The 27521-nt window shown below is 47.4% G+C and overlaps 1 protein-coding gene across 2 annotated transcripts in view; it reads right to left on the bottom strand.

Moving 5' to 3' along the window:
• map3k7cl (map3k7 C-terminal like) overlaps positions 1–27521 on the bottom strand; it is a 118904-nt gene that overhangs the window by 70926 nt on the left and 20457 nt on the right. Inside the window, exon 2 of one of the 2 annotated variants that reach the window (XM_086006207.1) lies at positions 5384–5418. The exons of the other annotated variant lie outside the window; for it this stretch is intronic. The gene's annotated coding sequence lies outside the window, so the exon portion shown is untranslated. The remainder of the gene's footprint in view (positions 1–5383; positions 5419–27521) is intronic. 2 annotated transcript variants of the gene reach the window in all.

Raw genomic sequence — 27521 nt, forward strand, 5'->3', positions numbered from 1 at the left:
TTTATTGCGGATTTTGGATCACACATTTTTAAATAGCTTCTATAAAGATAGATGCAATTCCTAATCCTAGAAAAAGTTCTGGTTATAATATATTACACAAATACATTTTGCAGGTGTTGGCCATTTCTGAGCAGTTAGTCACACATCACCCAATAGCAATGTAGCAATGAATAGCTGATGTCTATTCTGCTAGGGCATGTATTTAATTCCTGGCTTCCAGCAGGATGGTGGTTGACTTCAGTTCACAACAGGACTGTCACAACATGATTTCTGACCATTGTCCTAGCACCATTTTAAAACCAAACCCTTTTTAACATCCAGTAAGAAATCCCTTTTATTTCTTACAGAATATCAGTCTCAGATACACAATTTGTTTACTTGTTAGCTGGATTACAGATTTTCTTGCTGGGTGCTGAAAATAGATCAGTATTCTAAAAACAGATGGATGAATCATACTCCAGATGGCCAGTATGGTGCAAATAGTAAAGGTCTGTAATGACAACAGTACAGTTGCTGTGGCAATGTTACGGAGACTAATTGTAAAACATGTCGACAGTAGTGCAAGGCTGAGGACTAGAGAACTACTCTGAAAGCTAGACTTCGGGTGGAACTTACCTTTCCAAGACCAGTTATTTACATTAAAGATGACTAACGTTATGTTATTTTAATGGAGCAATGCTAAGATAAGTTGCAATAAATGTTTGGCATCAGGGCTTTGGAGTTTGTGTGTTCTGGGGTTGATAAACTGACAGATGCTTCCAAGGAACTGAAAGGGTGCCTTATCATTAAAACTGCTGTACTTTTGCATACCTGCTTCTTAGAAGGGACAATTCTGTTTTCTGGATAATAGCAAATTCATTTTACATTGGTCGTGGCTATTTGGACCTCAACATAGTGGCTGAGCCTGGCACCCATGGTTCTTTAGATGGTGTCTACCAGTAAGGAGCTGGAACCAGAGAGGGAGTTCAAAGATTTTTCAGAGCAAACATGGGTTACGGCAGCTTTTAAAACTCAGTTTAAGGAAGAATAAAATTCAGTATTTGTAGTAGAGCTCAGCGATGGGGCTGCCTCTGAGCTGAGACTGATGAGTTTTACTTCAAGCCCTGCCACATGATATTAACTTTCTTGACGATCTCTCTGTTCCTAAGAGGTTTGCGTAGTTAAGATTTTGGCAATTGATGCTATAACTTTTACGTCACAAGTTGAATTAGTAATTAAAAATGAATTTTTGTGTATGATGTAACTACTTAGCCACCCACTGCCAAACCAAATGACACAGCAATAATAATTTAGAGATTAGTTACACAAGACTGACTAAAAACTGCAATGAAATATACAGAAGCTGCATTATAATACATCTTAAAATGATATATGGCTTTTTGGTTTAGATTTTTGTTCTAAATTTAATTTGATGAGTAAATGTTTGCTTTTTCTTACTACTGCAACCTACCACTCACATGGATGTTTAACAGCTATTTCTTGTCTAGCAAGTTCAGATGTCTGTTATTTATAGAAAATCAGTCTTTTACTGGAAGTAAATGCCTTTAACAGAACACCAATGTATTTGATAAATGTCCTTCTGCCAGTTCTAAATAAGGGTACGGTAAACAAGAGCTGCAGATGGAAAGATCTGTACTATTTCATTGCTCATTTGGTTTATTACTTTAGACAGGCTTTCGGGATTTTTAGGCTGCAGATCAATGCAAATATGGAAGCTATAAATGTGTTACACATGATACAGGCAGAGCTCGTAAAACAAACTCCTTTCCTCAAATAATGCTTCTCCTATTAATCTGGAAACAAACAAACCACGGTGGCATAGTGGTTAGCACTGTTGCCTCACAGCGCCAGGGACCCGGGTTCAAATCTGGCCTCGGGCGACTGTCTGTGTGAAGTTTGCACATTCTCCCTGTGTCTGCGTGGGTTTCCTCCGGGTGCTCCGGTTTCCTCCCACAGTCCAAAGATGTGCGGGTTAGGTTGATTTGGCTATGATAAATTGACCCTTAGTGTTAGGGGATTAAATACGTGGGGTTACGGGGATAGGGTGGGATATGTGTCGGTGCAGGCTCGATAGGCCGAAATGGCCTCTATCTGCACTGTGAGGATTCTGTGAATATGTGACAGTGGCACCAGGATTCCCATTATATGGGAACGGTAGCGTAGTGGTAATGTCACTGGGTTAGTAATCCAATGATCCAGAGACGTGAGTTCAAATCCCACCACGGCAGCTGGGGAATTTAAATTCAGTTAATTAAATAAATCTGGAATAAAAAGCTAGTATCGGTAATGGTGACCATGAAACTATCGGATTGTTGTAAAAACCCATCTGGTTCACTGATGTCCTTTAGGAAAGGAAATCTGCTGTCCTTACCCGGTCTGGCCTATATGTGATTCCAGACCCATCAGCAATGTGGTTGACTCTTAAGTGCTCTCTGAAAGTCACACAGTTGTAACAAACCGCTACAAAAAATGTTAAAAAGTATGGCCTCGACACCGATTACGGCACAACCAGCCCAGTCGACACTGCAAAGTCCTCCTCACCAACATGTGGGGACTTGTGCCAAAATTGGGAGAGCTGTCCTACAGACTAGTCAAGCAACAGTCTGACATAGTCATACTCACACAATCATACCTTTCAGCCAATATCCTGAACTCCTCCATCCCTAGGTATGTCCTGTCCCACCGGCAGGACAGACCCACCTGGGGTGGTGGCACAGTGGTATACAGTTGGGAAGGAGTGGCCCTGGGAGTCCTCAACATTGACTACGGACACCATGCAGTCTCATGGCTTCAGATCAAGCATGGGCAAGGAAACCTCCTGCTAATTATTACCCTCCCTCAGCTGATGAATCAGAACTCCGCCATATGGAACACCACTTGGAAGAAGCACTGAGAGTAGAGTAGCAAGGGCACAGAATGTACTCTGGGTGGGGGACTTCAATGTCCATCACCAAGAGTGGCTCGGTAGCACCACTACTGGCCAAGTCCTGAAGGACATAACTGCGAGTCTGGGCCTGCGACAGGTGGTGAGAGAACCAACACGAGGGAAAAACCTACTTGATCTTGTCCTCACCAATCTACCTGTCACAGATGCATCTGTCCATGACAATATTGGTAGCAGTGACCACCGCACAGTCATTGTGGAGACGAAGTCCCATCTTCACACTGAGGACACCCTCCATCATGTTGTGTGGCATTAACACCGTGCTAAATGGGATAGGTTCAGAACAGATCTAGCAGCTCAAAACTGGGCATCCATGAGGCGCTGTGGGCTATCAGCAGCAGCAGAATTGTATTCCACCACAATCTGTAATCTCATGGCCCGGCATATCCCTCACTCTACCATTACCACCAACCCTGGTTCAATAAGGAGTGTAGAAGAGCATGCCAGGAGCAGCACCAGGCGTACCTAAAAATGAGGTGCCAACCTGGGGAAGCTGCAACACAGGATTACATGCATGCTAAAAAGCGGAAGCAGCATGCTATAGACAGAGCTAAGTGATCCAACGGATCAGATCAAAGCTCTGCAGTCATGAATGGTGGTGGACCATTAAACAACCAATGGGAGGAGGAGGCTCCATGAATATCCCCATCCTCAATGATGGTGGAGCCCAGCACATGTGTGCAAAAGACAAGGCTAAAGCGTTTGCAACCATCTTCAGCCAGAAGTGCCGAGCGGATGATCCATCTCGGCCTCCTCCTGAGGTCCCCACCATCACAGAAGCCAGTCTTCACTCCACGTGATATCAAGAAATGGCTGAGCGCACTGGATACAGCAAAAGTTATGGGCCCCGACAACATCCCGGCTATTGTGATGAAGACTTGTGCTCCAGAACTAGCCGCGCCTCTAGCCAAGCTGTTCCAGTACAGCTACAACACTGGCGTCTATCCGACAATGTGGAAAACTGCCCAGGTATGTCCTGTCCACAAAAAGCAGGACAAATCCAACCCGGCCAATTACCGCCCCATCAGTCTACTCTCAATCATCAGCAAAGTGATGGAAGGTGTCATCGACAGTGCTATCAAGCGGCACTTACTCACCAATAACCTGCTCACGGATGCCCAGTTTGGGTTCCGCCAAGACCACTCGGCTCCCGACCTCATTACAGCATTGGTCCAAACATGGACAAAGGAGCTAAATTCCAGAGGTGAGGTGAGAGCGACTGCCCTTGACTTCAAGGCAGCATTTGACCGAGTGTGGCATCAAGGAGCTCTAGTAAAACTGAAGTCAATGGGAATCGGGGGGAGAACTCTCCATTGGCTGGAGTCATACCTAGCACAAAGGAAGATGGTTGTGGTGGTTGGAGGTCAATCATCACAGCCCCAGGACATCGCTGCAGGAGTTCCTCAGGGCAGTGTCCTATCTTCTATGTTTCTATGTCCTAGGCCCAACCATCTTCAGCTGATGACCTTCATCAATGACCTTCCCTCCAATACAAGGTCAGAAATGGGGATGTTCGCTGATGACTGCATAGTGTTCAGCGCCATTCACAACTCCTCAGATAATGAAGCAGTCCATGCCCGCATGCAACAAGACCTGGACGACATTCAGGCTTGGGCTAATAAGTGGCAGGTAACATTCGCGCTACAGAAGTGCCAGGCAATGACTATCTCCAACAAGCGAGAGTCTAACCACCTCCCCTTGACATTCAACGGTATTACCATTGCCGAATCCCCCACCATCAACATCCTGGGGGTCACCATTGACCAGAAACTTAACTGGACCAGTCACATAAATACTGTGGCAGTAAGAGCAGGTCAGAGGCTGGGTATTCTGCGGCAAGTGTCTTACCTCCTGACTCCCCAAAGCCTTTCCACCATCTACAAGGCACAAGTAAGGAGTGTGATGGAATACTCTCCACTTGCCTGGATGAGTGCAGCTCCAACAACACTCAAGAAGCTTGACACCATCCATGACAAAGCAGCCCGCTTGATTGGCACCCTGTCCACCACCTTAAACATTCACTCCCTCCACCACCGGCGTACCGTGGCTGCAGTGTGTACCATCTACAAGATGCACTGCAGCAACTCACCAAGGTTTCTTTGGCAGCACCTCCCAAACCCGCGACCTCTTCTACCTAGAAGGACAAGGGCAGCAGGCGCATGGGAACACCACCACCTCCAAATCCCCTCCAAGTCACACACCTTCCTGACTTAGAAGTATATCGCCGATCCTTCATCGTCGCTGGGTCAAAATCCTGGAACTCCCTCCCTAACAGCACTGTGGGAGCACCTTCACCACACGGACTGCAGCGGTTCAAGAAGGCGGCTCACCGCCACCTTCTCAAGAGCAATTAGGGATGGGTAATAAATGCTGGCCTTGCCAGCGACACCCACATCGCATAAAAGGAATTTAATTATTTTTTTTAAGCTAATTACTTACATCTTATCGTTGTTTGTTGCCCATCTTGGGAATTTCTAATTTATGGAGCATTAGAAAGGGGCAAGGGAACAAAGAAAAGAGTCAAAGAAACATGAAAAAGCAAGAGAGAGAATGAAGTTTTAACAAAAATGATGAAACTGTTGCAATAATGTACATTCAGTTGTATTGCATTGCAACATAGACCCTTCCACAACAGGAATGCATATTTTTCTATAGTCATTGCTTTATTATGCAAAAGTACAAAACAATTCTGAAAAACAGGGCAGTCTTGAATCAGATAATCAACTGCCCAGACTATTGAAAGGAATTCAGCTATTCACACTTCCTTTAAGTCCCAAAACAGGGCTTTTCTTAAAAATCATACTGAAAACCACAAAGTCTTCTGTTAAATAGCAGTCCAGTGTGACCATCACACGCTCTCCTCCTTTTTAGTTCAAAGTAATTGCAAACCTTATTATTTTTATCTCTCTATCAAGTGCAATTACTAATATTTACATTGATATAAACACTCTAATATTCATTGGTTTGATGACAGCAAAGCCATTGATAAATAATAAAGTAATTGCTGTACAACAAGGAAGGTCATGGTACCAGGATCTGGTCACTTCGATCAGCAAAGCTCGATTAGACCTTTGGTCAGGTTCAATTCAGGTTGTGTTGGGAGATATTCAGAGATATGCAGGTTTTGATGATTTCTCTGCTATTTTTGACACTGACAGAATGAGGCAGAAATTCCGATCCCTACAGGTGTGTACACGTAGGGCCAACGGAAATGCCGGTTTTAGGCGTGCACTGCGCATGCGCTGGAAACCGGCATTTCCGATCTGTCCCTCCACCCGCAGAAAATACAATTCTTGAGCCTGGTAAAAGCAGGCGCATAAGGCCTGCTTTTACCAGGATAAGAGTTGAAAAAAAGTTTTTTTTTAAATTTCCACTGATTTATCATTTAAAAATACTTTAAAGAAAGGTAAGTTTGTTTTTAGCCCCGTTAAAAACTTTAATTATTTTTTTCAAAAAATAACATTTTTGTTTAAAATAGTTAATTTTATGTAATTTAAAGTCATTTTAAAGGTGTGATTTAAAAAAAAAATTTTGTTGAAGTTTTACTATGTTTTGGGGCTGATCTCTATTCATATATTTGACAGGTCTTCCTGTCAAATGTATGAATGGAGATTCCCTGCTCTGATTGGCTCCCCATGGCCCACGTGATCCCAGGGACGCTGCGAATCGCCTGCGCCTCTGAGATACGTGGGCTCTGCGCACCGGTAGTTTGGAGAGGCCCAGCAATGGAACTCTGCGCCTCCCGGGAGCCCTCCGGTCCAGGCGCAGATTTTTCCAGATCACAGCCCTCCGCCCACCGGAGGCCTGCGAACGGAATTTCTGGGCCAATAACTTAAGGAGTTTGACATGAATCAACTGAGCAGTCTGTGGGTGGCGCTGTCCAGGGAGAGTATAAATACTCGGGCATGGGCCCAGCTTGCGCAGGACATTCTTAACAGGAACTAGTGAAGGACACAACTAGACCTCCATGTTGTAAAACAGTTGATTAAAGCTTTGTTTAACGCTTAGACCAAGTGCCTAGCAGTTTTCTTTGTCAGAGTTTAGGTCTGACATTGAGTTTACTGGCCTAAAATTTGCTCTGGTCAAACCAAGACTGCATCAGGTATTCCTACTCTCAGACCATCATCACTAGGCTACCATACTCTAGTGTTAAGATAACTATAGATAAGGAAGTAGTACTGAAAAAATTGGCAGAACTGGAAGTGGACAAGGCACCAGGCCCATGCTGAAATGTTTAAGGAAGTCAGAGAGGCAACAGCAGAGACTCTGACTAGAATATTTGGATATGGAAGTGGTGCCAGAGGACTGGATGTGTTCCTTATCTCTCTATCAAGTGCAATTTCTAATATTTACATTGATATAAACACTTTAATAATCATTGGTTTGATGGCAGCAAAGCCATTGATAAATAATAAAGTAATTGCCGTATAACAAGGAAGAAAGGGCTAAAGGTAGTAACCATGGACCCGCCAAGCTGATGTCGACATTGAGTAAGCTTCTAGAGGGATAAAATTAACACTCACCTAGAAATAAGGATTAACCGAGGTTAGTTATTCGAGGAAATAATGAAGTGTATTGATAAAGGAAACACAAAGCCTCCTTGAAAAAGTGCAACATCCCCACCGATACCTGGGAATCCCTGGCCCAAGACTGCACAAAGTGGAGGAGAAGCATCCGGAAAGGCGCCAAACACCTCGAGTCTCTTCGCCGGGAGCAAGCGGAAGCCAAGCGCAGGCAGCGCAAGGAGCGCATGTCAACCCAAGCACCCCACCCACCCGCCCCTTCAACCATCGTCTGCCCCACCTGCGACAGAGACTGTAGGTCCCGCATTGGACTCATCAGTCACCTGAGAACTCATTTTTAGTGTGGAAGCAAGTCATCCTCGGTTCTGAGGGACTGCCTGAGAAGAAGAAGAAGAATTGTGTGGTGTATATGTGGATTTTCAAAAGCTGTTTGATAAGGTGTGGCATTTGGGGATTGTTGATACAATTGAGATGCATGGTATTAAAGGGAATGTGGCAGCATCAACTAGAATTTGGTTAAAGAACAGAAACAGCCAGTTGTGGTTAATGTATGCTTTTAAATGTGAACAATGGTGCACCCTCGTCTCCCCAGGGATAAGTGTTGGAATCACTGTTTTTGATCTAGACTTGGGCATGGGGACACAATATCAAAATATGCAGATAACACAAAAATAGGGAGTGTGATTAACTGTGAGGGAGATTGGGCAGAATGGCTTCTTCTGTGATTTAAAATTCCATGAGCTCCGCGAAGGCAAGGAATTCCCAAAAGAATGACCATTCTATGCAGAGAGGCTTGTGGCACTCATGGTGCCTTGAATGGAAGGTGGTAGAGACATAGAGGAAGAAATTCGGTATCGCCCCATTTGGGGCGCAATTATCGGCCGGGCGCAAAGTTTAGCGTCTGGCGCTAATTATCGCCTCTGACTGCAAACTTGGCTTCTATCGCCCCTGGAGGTGATTGGAACACTAAATCAGGCGCTACACACCTGTCTTAAGGCGCTAACGCCGAGGAACGAGGTGCTACCTCAGAGTGCTAGTGAAGCTCATGTGACGCCAGTCAGCAATGGAACACAGACACACTGGCGCCAGCCAGTTCTTAAAGGGGAGAGTCGATCTTGCTCTCCATCCACACCCTGCTCATTGCAGCCTTGAATCTCGGCCTGGAGAGACCTGTACATCAAATCTGCTGGAAAGGACAATGGAGACGCCCAGGGAAAGAGCTCAGAGTGCAGCCCCCACAATCTCTTCTAAATCGATACAAGGAAGATCAAGTCAAAATGAACCTGCAAAGTGCTGCTCAGTACCCAAAACTCCTTCACACAGCGTTGAATCTCTCCAGAAGTCTCTCTCTCTCTCTCTCTCTCTCAGAATGCGTGGTGCAAAAATGTCGCCGACAAAAAAAGGCAGGAAGTGGCCGCCTTTAAATAGCGCTCCCCCAGTCCCTTCCCGACCGCAAAACGCTCCCCTCAACCTGTCGTTGCTAGCGGCAGGCGGTAAGGCAGGGGGCACCACTCAATATCCGGTCCAGGCCGCTACCGGGGTGTTGCGCACTCGACTGACGTCACGATCTGCCGGCAAACATCGCCCCAGGGCGCTAACGGGAGGCACAAAGCAACCAAATTTTTTCCCCAAAGAAACAAAATAAAAGGATAAGTTAAAGTGCAAACAAAAAAATAAAATAAAACTAGAGTAATGCAAATCAAAACAAGACAAAAATGGCTAAAAGCTAAGGTCTGAACACTGGGTTTAGTCGGTAAAGCAGCTTTTCAGAAGCGGGTCAAAGAGCTCCCGGCAGTGCAGGCCCTGTGGGATGCTGTGTGCCTCTTTATAAAATCTCTTCATAAAATGACAATGTTGTGCTTTTGGTGCGAATGAGCAGGATTTATGGAGCTGGGTAGGCCTGCCCATAAATACATAAAATTAAGGCCTGTGATGAGGAATGGAACTTTTTACCCTATAATTTGAATAGAGCCCTTTCATTTGCGCAGTAAGTTCTCGAATGGACGTGACTGCTGCCAACGAACCGGAAGCTGCGTAGAAGCGTTCTGCGCACGCGTGGTTCTGGCTCGGTAAAAAAACATTTAAAAGTGCTGGGGAATCGGAGCGGGCTCTGGGGGGAAAAAAACCCCAGAAACATCATGATGTTTCCAGTTCCAGGTTAATGTGCAGCTTCCGGTCGTTGGCAGCAGTCACTCCGTTTATGGAGCTGGGTAGGCCTGCCCATAAATACATCAAATTAAGGCCTATGATGAGGAATGGAACATTTTACCCTATAATTTGAATAGGGTCCTTTCATTCGCGCAGTAATTTCTCGAATAGCTCTGGTTCTCAATAGAACCACAGAAGTTTACAGCACAGACGGCAGCCAATGAGCTCATCGTGACAGTGACAGCTCATCTTTGTGAAAGTAACCAAGACTAATCCCACTGCCCTGCTTTCACTCTCTGCAGTCTGTATCTTCAAATATTTATCCATTTTCCCTCAAAAGATACATAAGAACATATGAACATTTAGCCATTTGGCCCATTGAGCCTGCCTTGCCACTTCTAGGCTAACAGTCCAGTGCAGTGCTGAGGGAGTGCTGCACAGTCGCAGGTGCCGTCTTTCGGTTGAGACATTAAAGCAAGACCCCGTCTGCTCTCTCGGGTGGATGTAAAAGATCCCACGGCACTATTTCGAAGAAGAGCAGGGGAGTTCTCCCTAGTGTCCTCCCTCAACCAACAGCACTAAAAAAAATATAATAGCAAAATACTGCGGATGCTGGAAATCTGAAATAACAACAGAAAATGCTGGAAATACTCAGCAGGCCAGGCAGCATCTGTGGAGAGAGAAACAGAGTTAACGTTTCAGGTCTGGGACCCTTCATCAGAACTGGAAAAAGCTGGAGATGTAACAGATATTAAGCAGGTGCAGAGACAGGGGGGCGGGTTTAGGAGGGGAGGAAGGAGTAGAAAGAACATCCTGTACTTTTGTAAGAGGCAGGAAAGATAAAATGTTGCAAATGGGAATGGCAAAAATGATACTGCATGAAAAATGGGGGCAGGGATAATTATCTGAAATTGTTGAACTCAATGTTGAGTCCAGCAGGCTGTAAAGTGCCCAATCGAAAGATGAGGTGCTGTTCCTTGAGCTTACGTTGAGCTTCATTGGAACAATGCAATAGGCCGAGGACAGAGAGATCAGAGTGGGAGTGAAGCGGTGAATTAAAGTGACAGGCGACCGGAAGCTCAGGGTCACCCTTACGGACTGAACGGAGGTGTTCCGCAAAGCGGTCGCCCAATCTGCATTTGGTCTCCCCAATGTAGAGGAGACCGCATCGTGAGCAGCGAATACAGTATATTAAATTGCAAGAAGTACAAGTAAATCGCTGTTTCACCTGGAAGGGGTGTTTGGGGCCCTGGACAGTGGGAAGGGAGGAGGTAAAAGGGCATGTGTTGCATCTCCTGCGCTTGCACGGGAAGGTGACAGGTGAAGGAGAAGGGCTGTTGGGGGTGATTGAGGAGTGGACCAGGGTGTCGCGGAGGGAGCGGTCCCTACGGAATGCTGAAAGGGGAGGTGAGGGGAAGATGTGTTTGGTGGTGGGATCACGTTGGAGGTGGCGGAAATGGCAGAGGATGATCCGTTGAATGTGGAGGCTGGTGGGGTGAAAGGTGAGGACAAGGGGAACCCTATCGTGGTTCTGGGAGGGAGGGGAAGGGGTGAGAGCAGAAGTGCGGGAAATAGAACGGACACGGTCAAGGGCCGTGTCAACCACGGTAGAGGGGAATCCTCGGTTGAGGAAAAAGGAAGACATGTTGGAAGCACTAGTATGGAAGGTGCCATCGTCAGAACAGACGCGGCGGAGACAGAGAAACTGGGAGAATGGAATAGAGTCGTTACAGGAAGCGGGGTGGGAGGAAGTGTAGTCCAGGTAACTGTGGGAGTCGGTGGGCTTGTAGTGGATGTTTGTTGAAAGCCGATCGCCAGAAATGGAGATGGAGAAGTCAAGGAAGGGAAGGGAAGAGTCGGAGATGGACCATGTGAAGGTGAGGGAAGGGTGGAAATTGGAAGTAAGGTGAATGAACTTATCTAGTTCCGGGTGAGAGCAGGAAATGGCACCAATACAGTCATCGATGTATCGGAAAAAGAGGTGAGGGAGGGGACCTGAGTAGGACTGGAACAAAAAAAACAGATTCTCTGGTCATTATCACATTGCTGTTTGTGGGATCTGGCTGTGTGAAAATTGACTGCCATGTTTTCTACATTACAACAGTGACTACACGTCAAAAGCGCTTTATTGGCTGTAAAGCGCTTTGGGATATCCCGAGGTCATGAAAGGCGCTATATAAATGCAAGTCTTTCTTTGATGTTGAAATTACTTACATGTCTACAAATCTTAAAGAGGCACTGTCTTCAAATAAAATTTGTTTATAGTCACTAATAAATTCAGTAGGGAATGCAGGCAAAATATCTTTACCCAAAGAGTGGTGAGAATGTGGAACGCGCTACCAGAAGGAGTAGTTGAGGCGAATAGTATAGATGCATTTAAGGAGAAGCTAGATAAGCACATGAGGGAGAAAGGAGTAGAGGGATATGTTGATAGGGTGAAATGAAGAGGGGTGGGAGGAGGCTCGTGTGGAGCATAAACATCGGTATAGACCAGTTGGGCCGAATGGCCTGTTTCTGTGCTGTAGACTGCATGTAACTTTGTTCGTCTCAGTAGCTTTTTTTAAGCAAAGTTGCCCACCATTTCTCCACATCCTTATAGAAACAGAAACATAGAAGATAGGAGCAGGAGTAGGTCATTCGGCCCCTCGAGCCTGCTCCGCCATTCAATGAGGTCATGGCTGATCGTCCAAACTCAGTACCCTGTCCCTGCTTTCTCCCCATATCCCTTGATCGCTTTAGCCTTAAGAAATATATCTAACTCCTTTTTGAATATATTTAATGAATTGGCCTCAACTGCCTTCTGTGGTAGAGAATTCCACAGGTTCGAAGAAATTCCTCCTCATCTCAGTCCTAAATGGCTTACCCCTTATTATCTTTATATACCTGCTTCCCCAAGTATTGTCAGTGCTGTTGGCTTAAAGAGTCTGAAAATTTCTACATGTCACAACTCTCAAGAATATATCCAGAGAGTTTAAAAAACATTTCAATTCTAAGCTTCCTTTGATCATTAACAGCTATAAAGAGACAAGAGTCCACTGCTTCTTGAGTGTCTCTCTATTATGAGGCACATTATTTGTCTACTATTGAAACATTGAATACGATCGATTTAGTCTCAACTGGAGAACTGATTAGTTAAATAAATGAACCTGCCAAATTCCCTCAAGTATGATTGACAGAGCTCTAGACCAATTAGTCAACCTGTGATAGGTGATGGAGGCCCGTCAATGTGGATGGAACAGGGTGGCAACCTCTTCCCCACACCCACCCCCCAAAAAAAATTCATGGCTTCAAGGCTTCTGTTCACCTCCCGACCTCTGCTGGCCAGTCGGAGTGTCCTGATCCCTGTCTACAGTGAGGTCTGGTGCTCCTCTGGTGCTACCACAGAGCCTGCTGTGGCCTTGGAGTTTAAAAAAAAATAGGACTTACAAATAGTGGCAGCATATTATCGTTATAAATTTTGTGCTTTAAAAAAACTATTCGAAGTGTTTTAAAAAGCCGCCAGCTCTATAAAGGTGTGCAATCCGAACTGGACCAGGCAGGGCAAGCAGGCTGTCGAAGCGTGGCGTTGATGTGGCTTTTTTTGCGAAAACTATTACAAACTTCGGATGAATGAAAGTGTGAGTATTGCAGGAAATCGCCTAGATTTGAAGTGTTTTCAGCCTGAAGAAGGATTAAAACAGAACTCGCGCCATAGTGCTCCCAGGTGCCAGTGCTGCCAAACACTGGATCACCCCGCCCTGTAGTTTTCCCAAAGCCCCAGTTGTACTTCACAGCTGTCCCATTGTGCTCTCAGATCCAAGGACCCTCCCCCAAATTCCCAGGTTCCAGACTCCATATAGTGCTCCCAGGTACCAGCCTCCTCGCTTCCAGGCACCAGGCCACCCTCACATTGTTCCCGGATCCCCTTGTTCTGCTTCTAGATCCTTGACCCTAAGTGCTGCAGACCTACCTGAGTCACCACTACCCTCAGCACTGACAGCGTGAAGGAGTCCTTGTCACTGAGAGAGAGAGACCCCAGTGAGAGAAACACTGTTGGAGGCACAAACTGACACTCTGGGAAAAACCTGGCACTGAATGTAAGAGACACTGGCACTGACTGAGAGAGAGACACTGGCTGAATGATAGAAGCACTGAGTGAGAGAGACCCTCGCACTAAGACAGGCAGACTCGGGCACTGACACTAGTTGAGAGTGACTCTTGTACTGTACTGTGGAAAAGACCTTAGCACTAAGAAAGAAAGAGAGACCCTGACATTTAGTGAGAGATTCTGGCACTGATTGAGAGAAGCACTGAGTGAGGGAGACATGAAAATGAATGAGAGACAGACCTAGGCAGTCAATGAAAGAAGTATTGAGTGAGACAGAGCTTGGCACTGAGTGAGAAAGACTATGATACTGATAGTAGGTGAGGGAGAATCTGGTGCGAAGCAAAAATGACCCTGCCATTGAGAGAGTGACTGAGCACGAGAGAGGCACACATACGCACGGCCTGGCACTACAGGAGGAAAAGACCCCGACACTGAGAGACCCCGACCCTGAGAGACCGACACTGAGACCCCGACACTGAGAGACCGCGACACTTAGAGACCCCGACACTGAGAGACACCGACACTGAGAGACACCGACACTGAGACCCTGACACTGAGTGACCCTGACACTGAGTGACCCAGACACTGAGACCCTGACACTGAGTGACCCCGACACTGAGAGACCCAGACACTGAGACCCTGACACTGAGTGACCCCGACACTGAGAGACCCAGACACTGAGACCCTGACACTGAGACCCCGACACTGAGAGACCCGGACACTGAGAGACCCCGACACTGAGAGACCCCGACACTGAGACCTGACACTGAGAGACCCTGACACTGAGAGACCCCGACACTGAGAGACACCGACACTGAGAGACACCGACACTGAGACCTGACACTGAGAGACCCTGACACTGAGAGACCCCGACACTGAGAGACACCGACACTGAGAGACCCCGACACTGAGAGACCCCGACACTGAGAGACCCCGACACTGAGACCCCGACACTGAGAGACCCCGACACGGAGACCCCGACACTGAGACCCCGACACTGAGAGACCCCGACACTGAGCGACCCCGACACTGAGAGACCCCGACACTGAAATCCTGACACTGAGATCCCGACACTGAGATCCCGACACTGAGAGACCCCGACACTGAGAGACCCCGACACTGAAATCCCGACACTGAGATCCCGACACTGAGAGACCCCGACACTGAGAGACCCCGACACTGAGACCCCAACACTGAGAGACCCCGACACGGAGACCCCGACACTGAGACCCGACACTGAGGGACCCCGACACTGAGACCCCGACATTGAGAGACCCCGACACTGAGACCCCGACACTGAGAGACCCCGACACTGAGACCCCGACACTGAGACGCCGACAATGAGAGACCCCGAAACTGAGAGACCCCGACACTGAGACACCCCGACACTGAGAGACCCCGACACTGAGAGACCTCGACACTGAGAGACCCCGACACTGAGACCCCGACACTGAGACCCCGACATTGAGACCCCGACACTGAGAGACCCCGACACTGAGACCCCGACACTGAGACCCCGACATTGAGACCCCGACACTGAGAGACCCCGACACTGAGACCCCGACACTGAGACCCCGACACTGAGGGACCCCGACACTGAGACCCAGACACTGAGACCCTGACACTGAGACACCGACACTGAGAGACCCCGACACTGAGATCCTGACACTGAGAGACCCCGACACTGAGAGACCCTGACACTGAGACCCCGACACTGTGAGACCCTGACACTGAGAGACCCCGACACAGAGAGACCCCGACACTGAGAGACCCCGACACTGAGACCCCGACACTGAGACACCGACAATGAGAGACCCCGAAACTGAGAGACCCCGACACTGAGACCCCGACACTGAGACACCCCGACACTGAGAGACCCCGACACTGAGAGACCTCGACACTGAGAGACCCCGACACTGAGACCCCGACACTGAGACCCCGACATTGAGACCCCGACACTGAGAGACCCCGACACTGAGAGACCCCGACACTGAGACCCCGACACTGAGAGACCCCGACACTGAGACCCAGACACTGAGACCCTGACACTGAGACACCGACACTGAGAGACCCTGACACTGAGATCCTGACACTGAGAGACCCCGACACTGAGAGACCCTGACACTGAGACCCCGACACTGTGAGACCCTGACACTGAGAGACCCCGACACAGAGAGACCCCGACACTGAGAGACCCCGACACTGAGAGACCCCGACACTGAGAGACCCCGACACTGAGAGACCCTGACACTGAGAGAACCCGACACAGAGACCCCGACACTGAGAGACCCCGACACTGAGAGACCCCAACACTGAGAGACCTCGACACTGAGAGACCCCGACACTGAGACCCCGACACTGAGAGACCCCGACACCGAGAGACGCCGACACTAAGAGACCCCGACACTGAGAGACCCCGACACTGAGACCCCGACACTGAGAGACCCCGACACTGAGAGACCCCGACACTGAGAGACCCCGACACTGAGACACCGACACTGAGACCCCGACGCTGATAGACCCCGACGCTGAGAGACCCCGACGCTGAGAGACCCCGACACTGAGAGACCCCGACACTGAGAGACCCCGACACTAAGACCCCGACACTGAGAGACCCCGACACTGAGACCCCGACACTGAGAAACCGACACTGCGAGACCCCGACACTGAGACCCCGACACTGAGAGACCCCGACAGTGAGAGACCCCGACACGGAGACCCCGACACTGAGACCCCGACACTGAGAGACCCCGACACTGAGAGACCCCGACACTGAGAGTCCCCGACACTGAGAGTCCCCGACACTGAGAGACCCCGACACTGAGAGACCCCGACACTGAGAGACCCCGACACTGAGAGACCCCGACACTGAGAGACCCCGACACTGAGACCCCAACACTGAGAGACCAACACTGCGACCCCGACACTGAGAGACCCCGACACTGAGACCCCGACACTGAGAGACCCCGACACTGAGAGACCCCGACACTGAAACACCCCGACACTGAGACCCCGACACTGAGACCCCGACACTGAGACCCCGACACTGAGAGACCCCGACACTGAGAGACCCTGACACTGAGAGACCCTGACACTGAGAGACCCCGACACTGAGAGACCCCGACACTGAGACCCCGACACTGAGAGACCCCGACACTGAGCGACCCCGACACTGAGAGACCCCGACACTGAAACACCCCAACACTGAGACCCCGACACTGAGACCCCGACACTGAGAGACCCCGACACTGAGAGACCCCGACACTGAGAGACCCCGACACTGAGAGACCCTGACACTGAGAGACCCTGACACAGAGTGTGACTGTGGCACTGGGTGAGAGATACCCTAGTGCTGAGTCATACATAGCCTGGGACTGGATAAGAAAAAACCTGGCATTGTGTGAGACAGAGATCCTCGCATTATCACCAAGACAGAGCTTGGCAATGAGCGAGAGGCGGTGGTGCTCAGGGAGCAAGACCTTGCTGCTGGTACTGAGTGAGATAACCCCTATTACTGAGTGAGAGTGGCATTGGTGCAGACTGAAAGGACCCAGGGCCCTGAACAAGAGAGATCCTGGCACTGATTTAAAGACAAGCTGGTATTGAGTCAGGAACACCAATACTGACATTCAGTGAGAGAAACCCTGGCTCCAGGTCAAAGAGAAACTGATACTAAATCACAGTGACCCTGCAACTGTGTGATAGAAACTCTGGCATTGAGACAGAGACAGCCTGGCGTTGAGTCAGATAGGCCCTGGCACTAAAAGCTGAGTGGGAGAGACTGGCACTGACTGACTGTGAAAGATACCAGCACTGAACAAAAGTACCACAGCTACTTCTCGCTGATCTTTCCAGTGTATGTCAGGCAGTGCGCTATTCGCATGCATCCGACTTGAACTCAGATGATCCCGGGTGCCTTTCGGAGTTCAGACCCACTGAGTAAGATGGATCCTAGCCCTGAGTGAAAGATCCCAGCCTTGAGTGAGAGAGAGATCCGGACACTGATACAGGAAACTTTGGTTTATCCGGAGGTTAACTGTCCGGAATGCTCGAGCCACCGGCAAAATTCAGGAGTCGGTTCAGTAAGTTTTGTTTTCTTTTCGTTGCTTTTCTTTCACCAGTCAGGCTCTGCAAGGTCTAGCTAAAGCTGTTGCTTAGCTACAGAGACGCTTGCAAGCTACGGCCGACTGTTTAGAAGCACAGGGTTTGTTGCTAGATACGGAGCTCAAAAGCTTCCGTATGTTTTAACATTAGCGCTGGTTTGTCCGGCAGTTTTGATGGGACGGCAACAGCTCGGTCCCATCAGTGCCGGATATCACAAAGGTTCCTGTACTGAGTGAGACAGCCATTGGCACTTAGTGAGAGTGGAATACCTCATTGTTCCCTCGCATCTGCCTTTTGCCAGCCTCGTTCCTCCAAACCACTCATCATTTCCCACCCTTGCCGTTCCCCTGGTATAGTCCCCAGGATTTGTGAAAGGTAGGTCATGCCTGACAAACCTGATAGAATTTTTTGAAGAGGTGACTAAAGTAGTGGACAGGGGAATGCCTATGGATGTTATTTATATGGACTTCCAGAAGGCATTTGATAAAGTCCCTCATAAGAGACTATTAACTAAAGATGAAGCCCATGGAATTGAAGGCAAATTATTGACTTGGTTAGGATCTGTGTTGGGGCCTTAACTATTCACCATATTTATTAACTACTTAGATGATGGGATAGAAAGCCACATATCCAAATTTGCCAATGACACAAAGATAGGCGGCATTGTAGGTGAAAGCATTACATAGGATTACATCGGATATACGGCACAGAAACAGGCCATTCGGCCCAACCAGTCCATGCCGGCATTTATGCTCCACTCGAGCCTCCTCCCGTCTTTCCTCATCTAACTCTATCAGCATAATCCTCTATTCCCTTCTCCCTCATATGCTTGTCTAGCCTCCCCTTAAATGCATCCATACTATTTGCCTCAACCACTCCCTGTGGTAGCGAGTTCCACATTCTCACCACTCTCTAGGTAAAGAAGTTTCTTCTGAATTCCCTATTTGATTTCTTGGTGACTATCTTATATTGATGGCCTCTAGTTATGCTCTTCCCCACAAGTGGAAACATTCTCTCTGTATCCACTCTATCAAAACCTTTCATAATTTTAAAGACCTCTATTAGGTCACCCCTCAGCCTTTTTTCAAGAGAAAAGAGACCCAGCCTGTTCATCCTTTCCTGATATGTATATCCTCGCATTTCTGGTATCATCCTTATAAATCTTCTCTGCACCCTCTCCAGTGCCTCTATATCCTTTTTATAATATGGCGACCAGAACTGTACGCAGTACTGTAAGTGTGGTCTAACCAAGGTTCGATACAGGTTTAGCATAACTTCCCTACTTTTCAATTCTATCCCTCTAGAAATAAACCCTAGTGCTTGGTTTGCTATTTTTATGGCCTTGCTAACCTATGTCGCAACTTTTAGTGATTTGTGTATTTGTTCTCCGAGATCCCTTTGTTCCTCTACCCCACCCAGACTCGCACCCTCCACGTGATAAGTGACCTCCCTATTCTTCCTACCAAAATGTAATACCTCACACCTTTCTGTGTTGAACTTCATTTGCCAATTATATGCCCATTCTGCAAGTTTATTAATGTCCTCCTGTAATTTGTTGCAGTCCTCCTCAGCATTAACTATCCCCCCCCCAATTTGGTGTCATCCGCAAATTTAGAAATTGTGTTTTTGATTCCAAAGTCTAAATCGTTAATATAAATTGTGAACAACAGTGGTCCCAGCACTGATCCTTTAGGAACATCACTACCCACCTTCTGCCACTGTGAATAGTTACCCTTTACCCATACTCTCTGCTTTCGGCCTTGAAGCCAGCTAGCTAGCATAAAATACAAAGGCATATTGATAGATTAAGAGACTGGGCAAAACTGTGACAAATGAATTTCAATGTAGGCAAATGTGAGGTCATCCACTTTGGACCTAAAAAGGATAGAACAGGGTATTGCTAAAAATAGAGGCTTAGGGGTCCAGGTACATAGATCATTAAAATGCCATGAACAGGTACAGAAAATAATCAAAAAGGCTAATGGAATGCTGGCCTTTATATCTAGAGGACTAGAATACAAGGGGGTAGAAGTTATGCTGCAGCTGTACAAAGCCCTGGTTAGACCACACCTGGAGCACTGTGAGCAGTCCTGGGCACCATTGGGCCAGAACTTCGGGTCCCCACGGGTGAGTACGCGTTGGGTACTCACGCGTAGGCCCAACGAAAGTGCCGGTTTTGTGCATGCACTGCGCATGCGCGGGAAACCGGAACTTCCGTTCCCTTAAAGGAAGGGGTTCACAGGTCGAACGCGTGCGCCGGAGAGGCAGCGCGTACACCTGGAACTTCCGGTTGTTTTGCAGGTTTCTCCGGGAGGGTAAGTCTCCAGGAGCTACGCTTGTAAAAAGCAGTCGCAAGGCCTGCTTTTAACAAGGTAAGTGGTGAATTAAGTTAAATTAAAACATTTTTTCCACAGGTTTATTATTTTTAAATACATTAAAGAAAGGTAAGTTTATTTTTAGCCCCGTTAGAAACTGTAATTAATTTTTTCAAAAATTTAAATTATTGTTTAAAATAGTTATTTTATGTAATTTATAGTTATTTTAAAAATGTGATTTAAAAAAATGTATTTGAAGTTTTAGTGATGTTTTGGGGCTGAATTGCATTCATAGATTTGATAGCTCTTCCTGTCAAATCTATGAATACAGATTCCCTGCTACCATTGGCTCTCCATGGCCCACGTGATCCCAGGGGACGCTTCGAACTAACTGCGCCCCTGGGATACGCAAGCACTGCGCGCCGGCAGTTGGAGCAGGCCCAGGATCAGAATCCCACACGGGCCCCACAGCACAACGGCCGGCGCGCTAGGTAAGTGCAGGTCGGAGGCTTGCACCCGCGGGAAGCCTCCGACCCGAATTTCTGGGTCATTAAGGGAAACAGATGGGGTAGATAGAGAGATCAGCTATGACCTCATTGAATGGCGCAAAAGGCTCGAGGGGCTAAATGGCCTACTACTGTTCCTATGTTCCTATGTTCCCATCTTCATTTCCTCAAGTCAGAGTGTTGTACACTTGAGCATACTTGATGTATATCTGGTCGAATCATCCATAACCAGATCTGGCTCAGCCTAGTCAACTAAGTCCTGTCTCTCCAGAAACTTGCTGAGTTTGTATCCTGTTGCATTTTCTTGTGGGCGAGACCAGTTTGGGTAGAAGCTCCTGCCTAAAACAGGGGTGAGCTAGAATTAATTATTTGTGGGCATGTCAGTTCTGCAGGCCATTTCCTGATGTTCTGATTTACAGGACAGCAGATTTGAGACTGGTGTCCAGGGATGGTAGGCGGTGAAGTATGCTGTAGGTCACGGGAAGCATAAAGCACTGTCATTCGTAATTTCATAACCATTTTTCATTTTTTCCCTGAAGGCACTTAGGTTCTCATAAGCCTTTGGGCTGATTGTAGATTATTTATTTTTCCCCACTGCCGTTACTGGCACCAATAGATTTCCAAATGGGAATAGAGTCATAGAGTCATAGAGTTATACAGCACAGAAAGAGGCCCTTCGGCCCATCGTGTCCACGCCAGCCATCAAGCCCTGTCTATTCTAATCCCATGTTCCAGCACTTGGTCCGTAGCCTTGTATGCTATGGCGTTTCTAAATGCTTCTTCAATGTTGTGAGGGCTCCTGCCTCTACCACCCTTTCAGCCATGGTGTGGAGATGCCAGTGTTGGACTGGGGTGGACAAATGTAAGAAGTCACACAACACCAGGTTATAGTCCAACAGTTTTATTTGAAATCACAAGCTTTCGGAGCGCTGCTCCTTCGTCAGGTGAAGTGGAGAGATGCATAAAGACACAGCTTATATAGTCAGAGAATAATGCCAGATGATTACAGGTAATCTTTCTAACTGCCATTTATCACACCTCGGCAGAGAGATAATCACAGCAATCAAAGGTGTGAATGGTGTCCAAACAGGTTAGTCAGGAAAACAATGGGCCAGTAATTCCGGTCCCAACGCGTGAGTACGGAAGGTGTACTCACGCGTGGGCCCATTGGAAGTGCCGGATTTCAGCATGCACAGCGCATGTGCGGGAAACCGGCATTTCCTCTCCATCGAACCAAGGGGTTAAGAGGTCCAACTGCGCGCACGCGTTGAACTTCCTTCTTTTTGACAGGTTTGCGCGTGTGCAAGGGACTGAACTTTTTAGAAATGAAAAAAGGAGGCGTAAGGAGTGGATTCTTGCAGGTAAGTGGTCTATTATTTAAAATTATTACATTTTTTCCACAGCTTCATTGTGTTTAAGGACTTTACAGTAAGGTAAGTTTATTTTTAGACCCGATTTTGTAAAAAATTATTTTTTTCAAAAATTTTATTAATTGTTTTAAATAGTTTTTTAAACTTATTTATAGTTTATTTAATTATTGGGATGTTTTTTTAAAATTTTAATTAAAGTTAAACTAGTCTTTTGGGCGCCCGTACTTTTCATGAGTTTGACAGTCTTTACTATCAAACTCATGAATGAAGTTTCCCCTCCCCTGATTGGCTGCAGAGTGCTCACCTGATCCCAGCCGGCACATCGCACTAACTACGCCGCTGGATCAGGCAAGCACAGCGCGCCGACATCTGAACCGGGCCAGTGACAGGAAATGCAAGCAGGCCCGGGCTTCAGATGTCGGCGCGCCGGGTGAGTGCACATCGGGGGCTTGCACGCGCGGCAAGCTCCCGATCCTAATTTCTGGCCCATTGCATCAAAGAACAATGAGGTGGGGTCACAACCACCCTCCCTTTCAGGCAGTGAGTTCCAGATTCCAACCACCCTCTGGGTGAAAAAGTTTTTCCTCAAATCCCCTCTAAATCTCCTCCCCCTTACCTTGAAACTATGCCCCCTGATTATTGACCCCTCTCCTAAGGGGAAAAGTTCCTTTCTATCTACTCTATCTATGCCTCTCATAATTTTGTACACCTCAATCAGGTCCCCCCTCAGCCTTCTCTGCTCTAAGGAAAACAACCCCAGCCTGTCCAGTCTCTCCTCATAGCTGAAGCGCTCCAGCCCAAGTAACATCCTGGCGAATCTCCTCTGCACCCTCTCCAATGCAATCACATCCTTCCTATAGTGTGGCGACTAGAACTGCACACAGTATTCCAGCTGTGGCCTAACTAGCGTTTTGTACAGCTCCATCATAACCTCCCTGCTCTTATATTCTATGCCTCGGCTAATGAAGGCAAGTATCCCATATGCCTTCTTAACCACCTTATCTACCTGTCCTGCTGCCTTCAGGGATCTATGTACATGCACACAATATCTGATGTGTTTGGAATAAGAGGACCATCTACGAAAGATGTCAGGCAGGACCAGCTGCACGAGAGGTGCTCTACACCCAATGGCCAGCACCCATATCTGTCAATAGGATGTCATTGTAGCTCATTTTGACCGATGATTAGTGCTGGTGGAATCTCTTGCTCCCATAATGAAGTAGAAACAACAGACCCAATTACATCACTAAGGTATCTGAATGCCCAACATTTGTTGGTGAGTCCTCAGAGCACCCGATCGCAGTAATGTTCTCAGCAGCGCTGCATGAAAAAAAGGCATGGCAGGATGATTGAGAGCCAATGTTATCTGATTGGACACACTTGCCAAGATGCTGCCATACATTTCTGCAAGTTCTGGCATATCTATCTGGCAATGACCATGGGGATTTGTCTTCTCAGGGTCTGGGTCAGCAGTGAAGTGGACGAGTGTGCCACCTGCTGTAAAGACAGCTGCAGCTACCATGAGGTATAGGGAAAGGATGCCCAGTGACAGTAATAGCCAGCTGTGGCCTGAAACTTGGCTCTACGCCCTTCCAAGCATGCTGTAATGCTGGCCTATAGAGATGGTGCCTGGGGTGTCACTGAGGACAACTCTCCTCACAAACACCTCTCTTTTTTAAATTTCTTCTTGGGGTGTGGGCAACACAGGCAAGGCCATATGTATTGGCCATTGCTGGTGAGAGGGTCATACGTGACATAGTTGAGCCAGATCTAGTGAAGGATAATCAGCCTGGATGTATGTCAAGTAGACTCAAGTTTACACTTGAGGGAATACAGCAGGGGAACATATCGGGGGAACAAGAGGAATGGGAGACAGTGAGCGGTTTGGAGGAACAAGGGTGTCTTGTAGCACCCATCAAACCGAGGCCAAGTGGCCAGCTGCTCTTTCACTTGCCTGTAGACTCATTCATTTCTCTTAGTCTCCTCTTAGTTCTTTGCTTCTTCAGCCTTGGCAAAGGCTGCTAATGGTTCAGATGACTTTTGAGCCTCTTCCAAGGCTTTCAGAGTCCATTTTCCCCTATTGTGACACTTCCCTTTAATTGTCATCGTCCCTTTAAATTTCACTTGCATGCAATTTTCTACCCCTGACACACATCCAAATTTGCAACTGGAACTGTGCTAATGAACTGACAGAGGTAAAATGGGTGTAATTAGCACATTTGAATTTTAGTTTGACTAAAACCTGCTCACAGTTATTCTGGTGTAAACAATGCCCAAGAGGAAAACTTAGGCAACAGAATCCCTAGCATTAGTGTTTAATGAGCAAGACCCAGGCACTGAGTAAGTCAAGCACTGAGAGAGGGTACTGAGAGTGCGGAACTGAGTGGCAGCGGAGGCAGCATAAATGGAGAGGCGGAGAAGGCCCAGGACAGAGCGCGGACCTGAGCGGGAGCATCGGTAACGGAGGCGGAGGCAGAGGCATAAAGAGAGCTGAGCAGCGATTCCAAAAAAAACAGGACTGGACAGACTAGATGCAGGAAGGATGTTCCCGATGGCCGGGGAGTCCAGAACCAAGGGTCACAGTCTAAGGATAAGGGGTAAGCCATTTAGGACAGAAATGAGGAGGAATTTCTTCACCCAGAGAGTGGTGAACCTGTGGAATTCTCTACCACAGAAGGCAGTTGAGGCCAATTCATTAAATATATTCAAGAAGCAGTTAGATATATTTCTTAAGGCTAAAGGGATCAAGGGATATGGGGAGAAGGCAGGGACAGGGTACTGAATTTGGATGATCAGCCATGATCTCATTGAATGGCGGAGCAGGCTCGAGGGGCCGAATGGCCGACTCCTGCTCCTATCTTCTATGTTTCCATGTTTCTAAAACACAAGGAGTGATGTCACAGGATAGCTGGTAACTGATTGATTGGTAAAGGTCACACCATTTTGTTTCTCTTCAAGTTAGGGACCGGGGTTAAATAGCTGGTTAGGGATAAAGCAGGAGCTTGGAGATTAGTAGCTGTTAATACTACATTAAATTAGTAACTGTTAATACTATGTTAAATTAGTAACTGTCAAAACTATATTATATTAATAACTTGATTAGATACATCTTAGTCTTAAGTTTCTGTAAAGTTAGTTAATAGTTGAATAAATAAAGGCATGGCAGGGCAGCTCAGTCCCGTGGAATGCGCATCCTGTGCCATGTGGGAACTCCAGGACGTAGCCCGTGCCCTGTATAACCACATGTGCAGGAGGTGTTGTCAGCTGGAGGAGCTCAAGCCCCAGCTGGCCTCACTGTGGTGCATTCGCGAGGCTGAGAGCTACGTGGATAGCACATTTCAGGAGGTGGTCACCCCGCAGCTAAGGAGTGTGCAGGCAGAGAGGGAATGGGTGACCGCCAGACAGTAGAGGAGAACCAAGCAGGTAGTGCAGGTGTCCTCTGAGTGCATCTTGCTCTCCAACCAGTATTTGGTTCTGAGTACTGGTGAGGGCGATGGCTCCTCTGGGGAACACAGCCAGAGCCAAGTCGATGGCACCACGGGTGGCTCAGCTGTACGGGGGGGGGGGGGGGAAGGAGGAAGATAGGGAAAGCAATAGTGATAGGGGATTCAATAGTTAGGGGAGCAGACAGGCGTTTCTGCAGCTGCAGATGTGACTCCAGGATGGTATGTTGCCTCCCTGGTGCCAGGGTTAAGGATGTCACCAAGCGGCTGCAGAACATTCTGAGGAAGGAGGGTCATGGTCCATATCCATATCAACGACATAGGTAGAAAAAGGGATGAGATCCTGCAGGCATATTTCAGGGAACTAGGAAAGAGATTAAAAAGCAGGACCTCAAAGGTAGTTAGCTCTGGATTAATCCCGGTGCCACGCGCGAGTATAGAAATAGGAGGATAGAGCAGATGAATGCGTAGCTGGAGAGATGGTGCAAGAGGGAGGGCTTCAGATTCCTGGGACATTGGGACTGGTTCTGGGGAAGGTGGGACCTGTACAGGCCGGACGGGTTGCACCTCAACAGAGCCGGGACCAATATCCTCGCTAGTGCTGTTGGGGAGGGTTTAAACTAAGTTGGCAGGGAGATGGGCACCAGGATGTAGCATTAGAAAGGAGAAACAAAGGGCACAAAGGATTGGGAGAGAAGGATAGCACTAAAGTAAGAAATAGTGAGGTATTAGGTGGGGTCAGACTAAGAGAGAGCACAGGATGGTCTAAGATAGATTTACAATGTATGTGTGTGAACGCACGAAGCATATTAAACAAGGTTGGTGAGCTGCAGGCACAAATAGCCACATGGGAATATGATGTTGTGGCAACAACGGAGACCTGGCTCAAAAAAGGGCAGGATTGGGTACTAAATATTCCTGGATATAAGGTGTTCAGGAAAAATAGGGAAGGAAAGATAGGAGGTGGTGTGGCAATATTGGTTAAGGAGAATGTTACAGTGCTGGAGAGAGAGGATGTCCTGGAGGGGTCAAGGACAGAATCTATTTGGTTAGAGTTGAGAAGCAATAGAGGTGCCGTTACACTACTAGGTGTATTCTATAGGCTGCCAACTCGTGGAAAGGATATAGAGGAGCAAATTTGTAGAGAAATTACAGAGAGGTGCAAGAACTATAGAGTAGTGATAATGGAGGACCTCAACTATCCTAATATAGACTAGGAAAGTAATAGTGTAAAGGGCAGAGAGGGGGAAGAATTTCTGAAGTGTGTTCAGGAGAACTTTGTTGATCAGTATGTTTCCGGCCCAATGAGGAAGGAGGCATTGCTGGATTTGGTTCTGGGGAGTGAGGTGGGTCAAGTGGAGCAAGTCTCAGTAGGGGAACATTTAGGGAACAGTGATCATAGTATCATAAGGTTTAGATTAGCTATGGAAAAGGACAGGGAGCAATCTAGAGTAAAAATACTTAATTGGAGGAAGGCCAATTTTAGTGGTTAAATTGGAATCAAAAATTGGCAGGCAAAACTGTAGTGGAACAATGGGCTGCCTTTAAAGAGAAAATAGTTCGGGTACAGTCGAGGTACATTCCCACTAGGGGAAAGGTAGGGCAACTGAAGTCAGAGCTCCCTGGATGACGAAAGAGATAGAGAGCAAGATGAAGCAGAAAGAGCGCGTATGACAAATGTCAGGTCGAGAATCCATCTGAGAATCAGGCTAAATATAGAAAGTTCAGAGGAGAAGTGAAAAAGAAAGTAAAAGGGGTAAAGAAGAGGGTATGAGAATAGATTGGCAGCTAACATAAAAGGTAATCCAAAAGACTTCTATAGGCATATAAATAGTAAATGGGTAGTAAGAGGGGTGGAGCCGAATATGGACCAAAAAGGAGATGTACGCATGGAGGCAGAGGGTATGGCTGAGGTACTAAATGAGTACTTTGCATCTGTCTTCACCAAGGAAGAAGATGCTGCCATAGACATAGTAAAGGAGGAGGTAGAGAAGATACTGGATGGGATAAAAATTGATAAAGAGGAGGTACTAGAAAGACTGGCTGTACTTAAAGTAGATAAGTCACCAGGACCGGATGGG

Source organism: Somniosus microcephalus, chromosome 14, assembly GCF_052327205.1.
Source record: "Somniosus microcephalus isolate GS21.2 chromosome 14, FLI_Smic_1.0, whole genome shotgun sequence".
In the NCBI taxonomy this organism is placed as follows: Eukaryota; Metazoa; Chordata; class Chondrichthyes; order Squaliformes; family Somniosidae; genus Somniosus; species Somniosus microcephalus.